This window comes from Pseudorca crassidens, chromosome 21 (genome assembly GCF_039906515.1).
Source record: "Pseudorca crassidens isolate mPseCra1 chromosome 21, mPseCra1.hap1, whole genome shotgun sequence".
Classification (NCBI taxonomy): domain Eukaryota; kingdom Metazoa; phylum Chordata; class Mammalia; order Artiodactyla; family Delphinidae; genus Pseudorca; species Pseudorca crassidens.
The window spans coordinates 19,073,173-19,086,421 of NC_090316.1; positions in this window are offsets into that span (position 1 = coordinate 19,073,173).

A 13,249-nucleotide genomic window follows, 5' to 3' on the forward strand; every position below is an offset into this window, starting at 1 on the left:
GTGCCTGGTACAATTCTAAAAAAAAAAATAATTAGCTACCTACAGCTACTTGTTATTTAAATGGTATCAATCTATATTTCTATAAAATCAGAAGAGTCCTATAGGATGCCATGAAACACCCCTTCCTCTGTATTGAATGAAACCGCTGTGTTATATGATAACAAACACAATTTTTATTGCATGTACCTGGAAATACAGAGATATAGAAATAATAGAGAAGATTCATGGGTTTATCACTCCATACTTTTGCTCATGCATTCATATTACTCTCTACCTATTTAATTCTAGCCTGCAACCTGCTATTGCTTCTACTCACAGGCAATCTTCCACAAATGCTGTCATGTATTTTTTTAAATTACAGTAAGGTTTTACTATGTGCTAGGCCTAGTAGATGTAGAAATGAATAAATGAAAATTCCTGTTCTTATAGTCTTGTTGGGAGAGAAAAAAAGTAAGCCAATATTTACAATAAGATGATGAGAGCGATTGCCAAAGCAGAACCTGAAGCAAAGGCTATGTGCAGGTAACTTATTTGGTAATTAATCGCAGGAAATGAGTAAGGGGCAGTGGGAATGAAACAGGGAAGAGAGAAATTCTTTACAAAGAATGTGTTCTCCAGTTGGCCCTGTCTCTTGGAGACTGGCACATCATCCCACTGGACCTTCTGAGGTACTTTACAGATGAGTCTCAAAAATGATGTCCCCTTTACTCTTTCTCATTGGTCCCCTTCCTCATTGGCCAAGGCTAATCCAGGGCTTTAATTTCCCTGAACTTTCAAGTTGTGTGTGGCTGAGCGACTATCTGGTCTTGCAGGTAACCCATGCCATTGGGGCAGGAAATGAGAAATGTGTTCTCTATTCCCACCTCCCTGGCCTCTGGCTTCTTCTGCAATACCTTGCTAAGGCATTTCAGGAATCCCCACCTCGTTTACTATAGACCATTGTTGTGCCCAAGCTTCAGAGAAACATTTCACCAGTTTTTGGACCAGCTCCAAGTGGCTTTACTGGGACATTGCACCCCAAGTCATGGGTAAATGCTCTTAAATTAGTAAATACTCCACTATTAAGACTGTTCTTCTAGTTACTTTGGGCCAACATGCTCAAGCTCCACTCTCACATGCGTTCCACATATTCCTGGCTACCTACTAACCAGATGGTGAATACTTTTGGTGTTCAAGCTATTTCCTACCAAAGCAGGGGCTGTTTCCTATTCCAATTATGCTTAGCTCTGATCCAGGATATAGGGCTGGAGGCAGTGAGGAAGAAAGCATCATCTTGTGAAGCTCTGGCTTCAGGCAGGGTTTTTGCAATGTTTCCAGGTAACGGAAAGCTGCTTTCCTTTAGCAAGAGGATGACGTCTGCCAAACTCAAGGGTTCTTCTGATGGCTTAAGATCCTCAAACTCATCCACACAAATGCCCTATTTCAGGGCTTATGTGCAGGCCGTTTATCTGGGAAATTATTTCAAGTAGCAGGAGAGAGGGACAGTGGAAGTGAAAAGGGAAAGGGTGAAAAGTAATACAAAGATGCATCACCTGGGAGACTGGTGCTCAATCCTCAATCCTTAGGACTTCTATGAAAGACTCAGAATTATCTGCCAGGTTGATGTAATAGGGAACCATCTCTCCATTGTCTCTCATCTCCTAATTGTCAAGGGTTACGCCATGCTACTAATCCCCCTGCATCTGTGGGTGTCTCTACCACAGCATCAGGCAAACCCTGAGTCAGGAAGTGAGAATTATGTGAGACAGTCTGAGTTGAAGCATTGCCCAGTGCACCTGTGTAAACCTGGAGTAAGTAATCACTGAATGCGTGGCTGAGCGGGGGAGGGTGTGAGGAAATGGAGTGGCACACGGAGGTGTCTGAGTGTCCTATAATAAAGGCATGGGCTCACGTTTACCATTTCCCACTACACAATATACAGTGGCTTTTGCAGTATCACTTGTATTATTACTTATTCCTTATATAACTTTCATGAGTGCTTGCTTTGTCTTCCAAAAAATATGTAAGCTCTCTGAGAGACAAGACTTATTTCATTTATTTTAAATGTAAGATCACCCATCAATGTGTCGTGTTCCCTAGGGTAGCATGTTAAATAATTGTCAATTAAATAGTAAATGTATTTCAGCTTCTCAAATATTTTGCTTCTCAGATAATTGACTTTAAAAAGCTGGGTTTTTTAAAGTGTATTTCCTAGTAAACTAACCCATAATCCTAACACTTCAATAAAAAACTTTTTTCTTTGCCTATGTTAACTGCTGTGATCATACCACATACTTAGTATTATGCTCTTGAAAGTAGAAATATTAAATAGGAGTTAATTAGCATTTAAAATAATAGTAAGCCTATTTACTATAAATAATCCCTTTCAACAAATTTATAACCATCCAGCCATAATAATAGTGAACACTGTGGGATAATTAATAGACTTAATTCTCAGTTACCATATGTAATGGAAAGGAGTAAGTTGTGACTTAATTTTTAAGATCATTTACCTTTGAATTTGGAATATATTATGGACTTATAACAAAAATAATGTCTTATATTTATGTAAAATCAGTGGCTTTTGCTTCAACTTATATTCAACTTTTTTTCCTTAAATTAAGAATAGACTTTGTGGAAGTTATACCCAGCATTAGTATTGGAAGGAAGTTTATTTGAGATTTAAAGCCACAAAAAGGGTAATCTGTGTTTAAATAATTGTGACCATATATGACTTCTCTTTTCCTTTTACTTTTTTGCAAGTAGATATAGACATAGACAGACCCAATGAAGGACTCATTTTTAGATACCCAAACTTATGCTTAATTCTGAAACCGACAGAATGCATCTTGGGACTTAGCAGAGTGTAGGTTCTGTCTTGGCACAGAAAGAATTCAGAGAGAGGCAGAGTGATAGGTAAGCAAAGAGTTTATTAGTATAGGCTGCTTGTGAGAGGTACAACTGGGTGGGCAAGAGAGTGCTGCCCTGAGAACTTAGTGGGCTACAGTTTTAATCACTTAAAGGAATCACTTTATCAAAGGAAAAGTGGGGAGGGGGAGAAGACAACCTTCTTCCTCATTCTTGAGTAGAAGTCATGCTTCCATCATCAGTTCCTCCTCTGTGTTGGGTGGGGGAGATTTCTTCTCCCTACATGGTCAAACTGGGACTGTGATTGGTGCAATGGAAATGAGCAAAAAGGTGGTAACGTATACTAAAATATGGTAAATCATCTCAGGTTTCAGTATAATGTCACCTCTTCCATATATATATATATTTTTTTTTTTTAGAAGATGTTGTGGGTAGGAGTTTATTAATTAATTAATTTATTTTTGCTGTGTTGGGTCTTTGTTTCTGTGCGAGGGCTTTCTCTAGTTGTAGCAAGCGGGGGCCACTCTTCATCGCGGTGCGCAGGCCTCTCACTATCGCGGCCTCTCTTGTTGTGGAGCACAGGCTCCAGACGCGCAGACTCAGTAGTTGTGGCTCACGGGCCTAGTTGCTCCGCGGCATGTGGGATCCTCCCAGACCAGGGCTCGAACCCGTGTCCCCTGCGTTAGCAGGCAGATTCTCAACCACTGTGCCACCAGGGAAGCCCTTCCTTATATTTTTGTTTTCAGTGTGCACGGAGGACCGTGTCCTGGGAATCATTAACTTACTGGGCTCACTGGGCAGGATGTGGTTCTCATGCCACCACTGTTTTATTTTGGGGGGGCATGTCACATGCTTCTATGCATGGCTTTGTTGCTAAGCAAGCCTGCTTGGTTTTGTGGGCAAGCAAACCTGCTTTCTTGAGTGATTCTTAACTTACAGGGGTCTCCCATACTTCTTTCTCTACTTACAATTCCCTAGTGGGATTAACTCTTTAATCACCTACTGTCCCTTTACTCTGTCCCTGTCATTCCATAGCGAAACTCTTTTCACTACCATTCTCTCATGAGTGTGCAGTGGAGTTTTCTAGAAGTTATATGATATCACATCATATATGTGATTTGTGATATCACAACAGATTAAATGTAGAATCAATGTGAGAATACAGCTCTCTTTTATTAAGCCAGACAGCAAGATTGGCAAAAATGTAAAACAATGTCACCCTTTTCACTACTGCTTTTTAAAATAAAAACGTTATTTTATGTTAACAAGCGATTGACTTACTTTTATTGTTAAATAAATTGTTTAAATTTTTTCTCAGCTTTAATTTAGAACATGGCAAACATTGATCAATACAGCCCACATAATCAAAAGCTCTTTGGTTCTGCAATCATTTTCAAGAGGGTAAAGTTATCCTGAGTTCAAAAAGTCTGAGAACTGCTGCAGTGTATCAATAATTGTCCAATGATAGGACTAGGCAGAGAATTCAGAAAGTGAGTTCAAGGTGGACTAGAAGATTCTGTGAAGGCTTTTTGGGGAAATAGGAACTTGCACTGGGTCTTAAATGATAAAGGGGAATTTGAGCTTTGTAGAATAGAAAGGCTCCCCAAAGTCGGGGAGCCAAAGACGGAGGTGCAAACCATGGAGTGGGCGGGGGTAGAGGAATTAGATGTGTTTGGCTCTAAGGGGAAAGCAAATGGTAGCAAAGTAATGAGAAAAGTAGCAAGAGACAGGTAGGAAAGACAAAGGCTAGAACACGGGACTAGGGGAATTTAAATTTAATCATATTGGCTTTAGGGAGCCAATGAAGGTTTCCAAGCAGAAGGGTGACACATATAGTTTTGCTTGGGGGAAATTCATTTTGGTGGTGTATTAGATTCTACATGGAGGGAAATTAGTCGAAATGTAATCTTAGGGGTCCCTGTATAAAATGATAAGGACCAGTGCTAGAGTTTCAGGGTCTGAAGCCTGAGTGGTGGGTGAGAATGGAGTAGAATTAAGGAACACAGAGCACACGGCAGGGATTGGAAGGAAAGATAAAATATTGATAATGATGATAAATCCACCATTTGATGTTGAAGACGCTTCTGGATCATAACTACTAAATGATGTTTGACACAATTTACATATTAAGTCTATTTTTTTCATATTGGAATTTTTAACTGTGTGAATTCATAAGCAAAGTGTGTGAAACATTTAAAAATTAATTTGAGGGACTTCCCTGGTGGTGCACTGGTTAAGAATCTACCTGCCAATGCAGGGAACACGGCTTCGAGCCCTGGTCCGGGAAGATCCCACATGTCGCGGAGCAACTAAGCCCGTGCGCCACAGCTACTGAGCCTGCGCTCTAGAGCCCACAAGCCACAACTACTGAGCCTGTGCTCTACAGCCCACGAGCCACAATTACTGAGGCTGCGTGCTGCAGCTACTGAAGCCCGTGCGCCTAGAGCCCGTGCTCTGCAACGAAGAGTAGCCCCCGCTTGCCGCAAGCAGAGAAAGCCCGCGCGCAGCAACGAAGACCCAACACGGCCAAAAATAAATAATAAATAAATTTTAAAAAATTATTTTGAATAACTGATGATTCTCCATTTTAATCATGCGAGGTCACTGAAAGTTTACTGTAATTTCCACATTGATATCAACTATTGGTCTGTTTTACTTCATAATCAAGAAAATATATTTCTTGTTGATTTAAAATTGTTAGTTCACGTATTATCAGCCCCTTTGTGTGAGAAGCATGAATGTCCCTGCAGCTTGCTCCTGAGCTACAGCTTCAATATCATTGCACAAAATAAATCCCTGCGTTACAATGCTTTTTGTCTCCTTCTTTAGAAGCTCCATATGCATTCCCCTCATCCTACCCTATATTCATTTACATATAATTTAATGAGTAAAATGACTTTTAGTAATAAAACCAGTGTGGATTAAACCCCATTAACTAATAAATTGGGGTATTTACATTTTGAGCTTTTTGATTAGTCCTGGTTTTAGTCCAGGAAATATCCTTTGACATATTTCTTAATAACTAATTTAGCCCCTAGAATAGATGATGAACTCTTGCAGGAAATCAACTGAACGTGTCATAATATTCTACAAATAAAACTTAATGACTGATTATAATTTCAGCTAAATACTTAATTTTGCCAATATGAAAAAATACATACTTAGCTCAGCATTCGTGGTGTTTTTAAAAAAAAGCTACCCATTTCTTCCCTTGAAAAATGACAGAGTTAAAAATGAACATTTATTCAGTGAAATAAAATTATTGGCATATAAGGTGCCTTATTTGGTGAGTTTAGGAAATAAATTAGGAAGAAAGCCATGTACCTGAAGATTCAGTATATAGTTTACTCATTACATTTTAAAGTTCAATTTAACCTTTTACATATAATTCAAAAGAAGAGATAATTGAAAAGAGGTAAAAATAAGTTAACTTGGCCACTTGTATCCTAACAAATTACAGCATTTTTAAACCATGAAAAGTACAAATCAAAATAATCCTGTTAAGTATTCAGCAGGAAACTCACATCTGTCCAAGCTCAGACAATATGTTTGCCATAATAAGGAGAGTGAAATTATCTCTTCTGCTCACCTGGCTTCATAGATTCCTTTCCAATGTTTTCCTGGCTCTGTAGAGCACTTCTTCAATTATTTCAGAATCTCTGAGATACTCTCCACGCACTCCTGTGACCCTCTTGGATTCTTTTCTCTTTAAAAGAAAATTGCTACAGATTGCATGAATTCAATAGCTTCAATCATTTGTCCATATCCCTATCTTCCTTGTATATAATTTCATTAAGATGAATTGCATTGTCTTAGTGAGTCTAGAATACCCTGGAAGCATTCTGCCAAAAAGCCAGATTTTGGACTTTGACCTCAGGGCATCTGATTTATAAGAATTTAAGAAAGTGATGCCCGCCCCATTGGTCCTCACAGTGGCCCCCCAGTTACTAACCAATGCACCGTTCTTTGAAATTATATTTCTTGACCCTACCATATGCTCCACTGGCCCCTCCTGATACATGAAACATGCTGAACAAATAAGTGAAATGCTGCTCGAGATAACCAGACAGTCAACATAATTAAATCATGTGCCGAGGGATGTTTCTGGAAACATCCCAAACAGAAACATTAGGTTCTAAAATGTAACTGTACAGGCGCATGCTCTTTAGTACCATAATTCCATTTGGTGGCTCTTGTACTCGACTATTCCTTAACACTGTGTTTTACATATGAATTTATATTGAATTTGATAGATATTCTAGGGCGGAAATCTAACAACCATGAAACGATCATATGCAAAGGATTTTTATAAATGCTACTAAATTATATGAATAAAAGGGAATATTTTAATGCTATGCGAAGTAGCACTAGGTTGAGGTTTAACAATACCTATAAAAATAATCTAATTCCTGTTGATTATGTAGATATAGTACTTCAAGATTTTAGTTACTAAGATAGAGTTTAAAAATAATTGAGTATAATTTATCATAACATAAAAAATATTTTTATTCTAGAATATTTCTAAGAAACGCTCAGCATAGAAAACTTGTTTTAAATAGCCAAGTGTTTGAAAAACACTAAAATTACTTAGATATACTATCTGACGAATGAGTATGTTTAGGAAAATGAGAAAAGGCTGCTAGGATTAAATATTAATGCCTAACGTTTCCAAACTGGTTTTCAAACTGTGTTTCTTGGAGTTCTAGGTGTTTTCTCTTTACACTGTCCTCTGTGGAACATAGCGGCATCTGTATAACAGATCTGGGGGAAAAGGTTTTTATTCTCCTGTATTGCATCACAGTGTTAGGAATAGGGGGCTGAAGTCTCTGTTCACATTCTTGCGCCCTGGTAGTCTATCCTCCACACAGCAGCTAGCGGGATGCTTTGACACCACACTGATCAGCTCCTCTCTCCAGTGGAAACCTGCTGGATATCTAGCCATGTTTCTTTCTTTCTTTTTTTTTTAATATCTTTATTGGAGTATAATTGCTTTACATTGGTGTGTTAGTTTCTGCTTTATAGCAAAGTGAATCAGTTATACATATACATATGTTCCCATGTCTCTTCCCTCTTGCATCTCCCTCCCTCCCACCCTCCCTATCCCACCCCTCTAGGTGGTCACAAAGCACCAAGCTGATCTCCCTGTGCTATGCTAGCCATGTTTCTTAGGCAAGGACTATGCCTATAGTATCTAGTAGAGTAGAGTTCATGTCTGGATTCAGTTAAATATTTATTGAGCACCTAGGACCACAGTGGGAGATAACATAGAGTTTATAATGTTTTAGAATTTACAAAGTTTTAGGTACTGTTCTAAATTATTGGCATGCATGCACTTCTTTCATCTTCATTGTCTTATTCTTATCCTCATGTTACAAATAAAGAAGCTGAGACACAGAGAGGTGATGTAATCTGCCTAAGATCACACAGCTAGTTAAGAAGAAGAGGAAGGAGTCTAGCCCCAGTGCCCATGCTCCCAGGGACTCCACTGTAATCAGTGCAGCGAGTACAAAGGTAAATTAAACACAGTCCTTGTCCTCAGAGTATTTACTATTCAGCAGGAGGGAAACATATTTGCAATGTAATGGTAAAAGATAATCATGACACTAGCAAATATTTATTAAGAATTTATATATTCTGAGCTTTGTAATAATTCCCTTATATGTATTGTTTAATTTAGCCTCACAAGAATCCTATAGATTTTTTGATTAGGAAATTAAGATAATTTTGCTCAAGATGAGAAGAACAAATTAGCTCCTGACTCCAGTCAGCTTGGATTCCTCTGGTTCTAACAGGTCTTAGTTTTCCTCTGTTGAATTATAAAAAACTTCACAGAACACACCAACCTTGCACAAGGCCACTCTGTGACTGTGACAGAGAAAGACAAAAATGAGTCCCGTTATAATCTTGTCAGAGCATAGACACAAAGAAGAGCACATTACAAACCACAAAAATGACCAAACGTTCCCTATCTCAGCTGATGTAAGTGACTCATCCTTTTCTGATCAATTTTGTCTTTAGCTCTACTTTGTTCCTCTAACCTTCTAAACAGAAATGATTAAGACACCATCATGGACTTGCCCCTGTTTCTGACAGTTCCTAATCCAGTGCAGAACCATATTTTAAAAATCCTTCCAAAAATTTTAAAAACAAGCCTAAATCCTATAGCAGTTTCTTCTAACAGTCTTACTGAGATTCCCCCAGTTCCTCATGATGAGCTATCTCCTTTGTTTGCAATGAGCCAATAAACTCAACTTAGTTCCACTTCAGGTGTGTTCTTTGGCTGGAGGATATTAACAGACACTCAGGTTCCACTAAGGTTGGGCCGAGACCCTCACTGTTGGACCAGGACTCTAGACTCAGTAATAAGGTACACACTGGGCCCCTTTGAAATCTCTACCTGCTCAAGTGTTCAAGGTGTCACCCTGGCCACTTATGGGAGGTTAATTTCACTCTGAACTAAGCTCTGATTATTATTTCATTATGATTCTTCAGCATTGGGTTTTTTGTTTACTTAAGAACAAGTTCTCTTGGGACTTTTTTGGTCATATGATCAGATTTATGTTGTTTCTCAGTGAATTGTTTTCTGGCCTTGTCATATTCACTTCTATGGTCTGCTTGTTTATTCTATAAGAAGAAAAGTCTGTAAGGAGGGAATAGACATAGACCTGATAAGTCCATCTTTCAGCCAGTGCTGAAAAAGGAGTTCAGAAGGTGTCAACAGACTAATGTTCTTTGAGTAAAAATGCATTAGGTCACCATTTCAAAAACTTGTAAGGAGTTTTCCCTCAGTCTTGTGAGAAATAATTTATGTAGTTTCATCCCCAGAGTCGGGGGCGGTTTTCTGGCTCCTGATCAGGGCAAATTTTAGAGATACAAGTTTGCACAAACACCAACGTTACTGACCACTGGAGTTCTCATGGGGCCATCTTGATCTAACTCTGCAACTCTTTCAAGCCAAACCCCTCTTTCCTTTATGTTCTCTAAATATAAGATAGACTTACTCTCTGACTGGTGAAATTTCCCAGAGACGATGTGAAACTGCAATGACTGCTGGGGGAACTTTTGACATTAGCAAGATGTTCATTTGAAAGCTCCCTTGGAACAAAAGAGGAAGAAACTCTCATGGGGAGATTGTCTTGACTACAACAAAGAGATTATTTTATTCAATGTAGAAGACTTCTCTTTCATTTCATTTCTTCAGGGTACAATAATCCCTGGCTTTTAAACTGAATGGCTTGATAAAATTGTCAAACACTCTTTCTCTCTTTTGTGTATATATGCCAAAATGTGTTTTCCTGCATCTAAACTTTGTCTCCTCTCCTTGCAAATGAGAAGACAATTAGCTCTTTTCAGTGATAATTTAATATTTGTTGGAAGTTGGCTTCTTCTCACTTCTTATTTTTCTATTTCTGTTATTCTCCCTCTCCTTTTCTTGTGCTTGGGAAATCTAAAGAGTAACAGATTAGAAAAATCATATTTCTTGTATACATGCACTTTGGGGATATCTAGTGCAAACACTAAAAGTTGTTTAAAAAAAAGAAAAACATTATGGTGTTACATTTGTTTTAAAAATTGTAGAGGCTTCAGTGTGCACTTACTAGCCTTCATTACTATAATTATGAGCTTAAAAAAAGAGATATTAGTTCCAATATGTGAAATAACTTTTGGCATTATTTAAAGGGTCTGTTAGATTTAGTTTACCATATAAAAATAATATTAGCACAATATTTAGATTTATACAAATCAGGGTTAAATTTCACACAGTTTAAATTCCCTAAAATGATTTATGATTTAAGTAATTATTTTTTTAATTAACATATATGAAAACATATATGTGTGTATACATATATGTATATATACATAATGAAAACAGTGGACATCTTTTTAAATGTTTAATTTTATGAAATTCTTACAATGTTGCCAATCATGAGGACTTAATGTATTAACTAAGATTATATTCCAGGTTCTTAACGAACTTCAAGACCTTGGACTATTCAGGACAGTAGTGACTATTATAATAGCCACTGTAGCTACTGAAATTTAAATTGCTTAAAATTAAATAAACATTCAGTTCCTCAGTTGCACTAACCACAGTTCAAGTGCTCAGTAGTCACATATGGCCAGTGGCTACCATATTAGACAGTACAAACATAGCACATTTCCATAACCAGAGAGTAGCATTAACAGCAGACTTAGACATATGATTAAGCTACTTAGAAAATAATCTTCGGGTGCTGGGTATTTTTAAGTAAGAAAGATAAAGCAACACTGATCACTGAAAACATTCTGCACCCAATTCCAATGTGTGGCAGGATTTTTCCATAGCACCAGGAATTCTCAAACACTACCCGGGTATCCTACAGTTGAACTCAATTTTGGCACTATTTACCCCAGAGATAGGAGATAGCCTCAGATCTCACAAGTTAAGTCCTCAGCCCTACAAGACTGCACACCTCCCTTCCTCTCTCCTCACCCTCCCACCCCTCCTTAGACTCCAGACACAAACCCAGGTTAACACCTGTGCTTCTGACAGTCATAAATTGGAAGTTCCAATGACCTGGGTTCTATTAATTTGCTAGAGTGGCTCAGAGAATCAGGGAAACATTTTACTTATTAGGCTATTGGTTTGTTATAAAAGGATGTAACTCAGGACCAGACACATAGAAGAGATACCTAGAGAAATGTATGAGATAAATGGTGCAGAACTTCCATGCTATCTCCCAGTGCATCATTCTCCGCCCCGCCCCCCGCCCCGAGATCTCCACCTGTTCACCAACTCAGAAGCTCTCTGAACTCAAACATTCATTACATAGGCATGATAGATTAAATCATTGACCATCTGTGATTGATTCAACCTCCAGCTCCTGCTCTCCCCTCCCCAGAGGTCAGGTGTTGAGACCGAAAGCTTCAACCCTTTCATCACCTCATTAGTTCTCCAGGTAACTAGCACCATCCTTAGGTGCTTTCCAAATCTCACCTGATCAATGTTACAAAAGACACTTTTATCACTCTCATCACTTAGGAAATTCCACGGGTTTTAGGAGCTCTGTGCCAGAAACAGGACAAATATGGTCTTCAAAATGCTTTGATAACATCCCTCTAAAAGAGTATGGAAGACTAGATACCCTTTTGTGCATTTTAAAGCAAATATCTAAAAATTCTCATCATAAGTTTAAACAGCTGCAAAGAATAAAATTTCCAACAAGTTATAAATACTGACATTTAAAAAATAAGTCACAGCATTCTTTTAAATATTCCCAAAGTATGGAAATGATGGCCGTCATTATCCATTACAAAACTAAAAAACAAGAAGGAGCTCTTCTTTTTAACGGTTGAATATTTTATATTACATTTGTACCCTCCTGAACTTGTATTTCCATTCTATTGCCTCCAAGGATTTTAAATATGTGCTTTTCATAAAATTCTTTATTAAAAAGTAAATTTTGTATTGAAATATAATACACATAAATACATCATAAGTTTCTGGCTCAATACATTTTTACGAAGACTATAAACTCATCTAATAGCCAGCATTCAGATCAAGAAATAGGTTGTAAAATATTTTTAGCACCCCAGGGTTCTCTCTTGGGTCCTCTTCCACTGTCCTGACTTCTAATCTGGGATAATAAATATAATAACCAACAATGGCCAGATCATATATAAAAATAGAGCTTGGATCCACAACCTGCAGCAGCCTACCCAGGAAACCAACCCCTTATCTATCATAACCCAATAAGCCAGGCTGCTGTAAGTTGGACTAGTAGGAAGTCAGATTGCTAGCTTTAATAACAATCTAGGAAACCAAACAATAACTTCTGTAATAATTGATCCTGAATGGCTAGGGCTTGATTAATAACTGACAGCTTCCCTAATTTTTGTCCCTACGTCCAGCTTAAGACCAACTAGAGAAAGCTAAATATGTACCCCTAGACAGTCACATAGGTGCCCCCTTCTGATTAGCCCACCTACAGCTTCCCGCATGTCCACAGCCTCCAGTCATAGCACAGCTGAAGCCTTCCTCTTTTTCTACTACTACTGTTTCCTACTTTTCTGCCTATCTTTGAGTCTTTGCCCAAACTCAGGTGATGGCAGCTGACTCACTTGTTATTGCAAGTTCTGAATAAATGGCCTTTGCCTGTTCTCATTTGGTTGATCTTTGTTTATTTCTACAAATCCCAATATATTTTGTGTCTGGATCTTTATGCTGTAAAATTCATTCATATTATGTATAAGTGTCATTAGTTTGTTTTTATTGATATATAGTGTTACTATATCACAAATTATTTCTCTATTTTACTGTGATGGATATTTGGTCTTTTTCCAGCTTGGGGCTTTTATGAATAAAGCTGCTATACAAATTGGTACCTATCACGTGCTGACTGTATGTTTATGTGGAACTTTT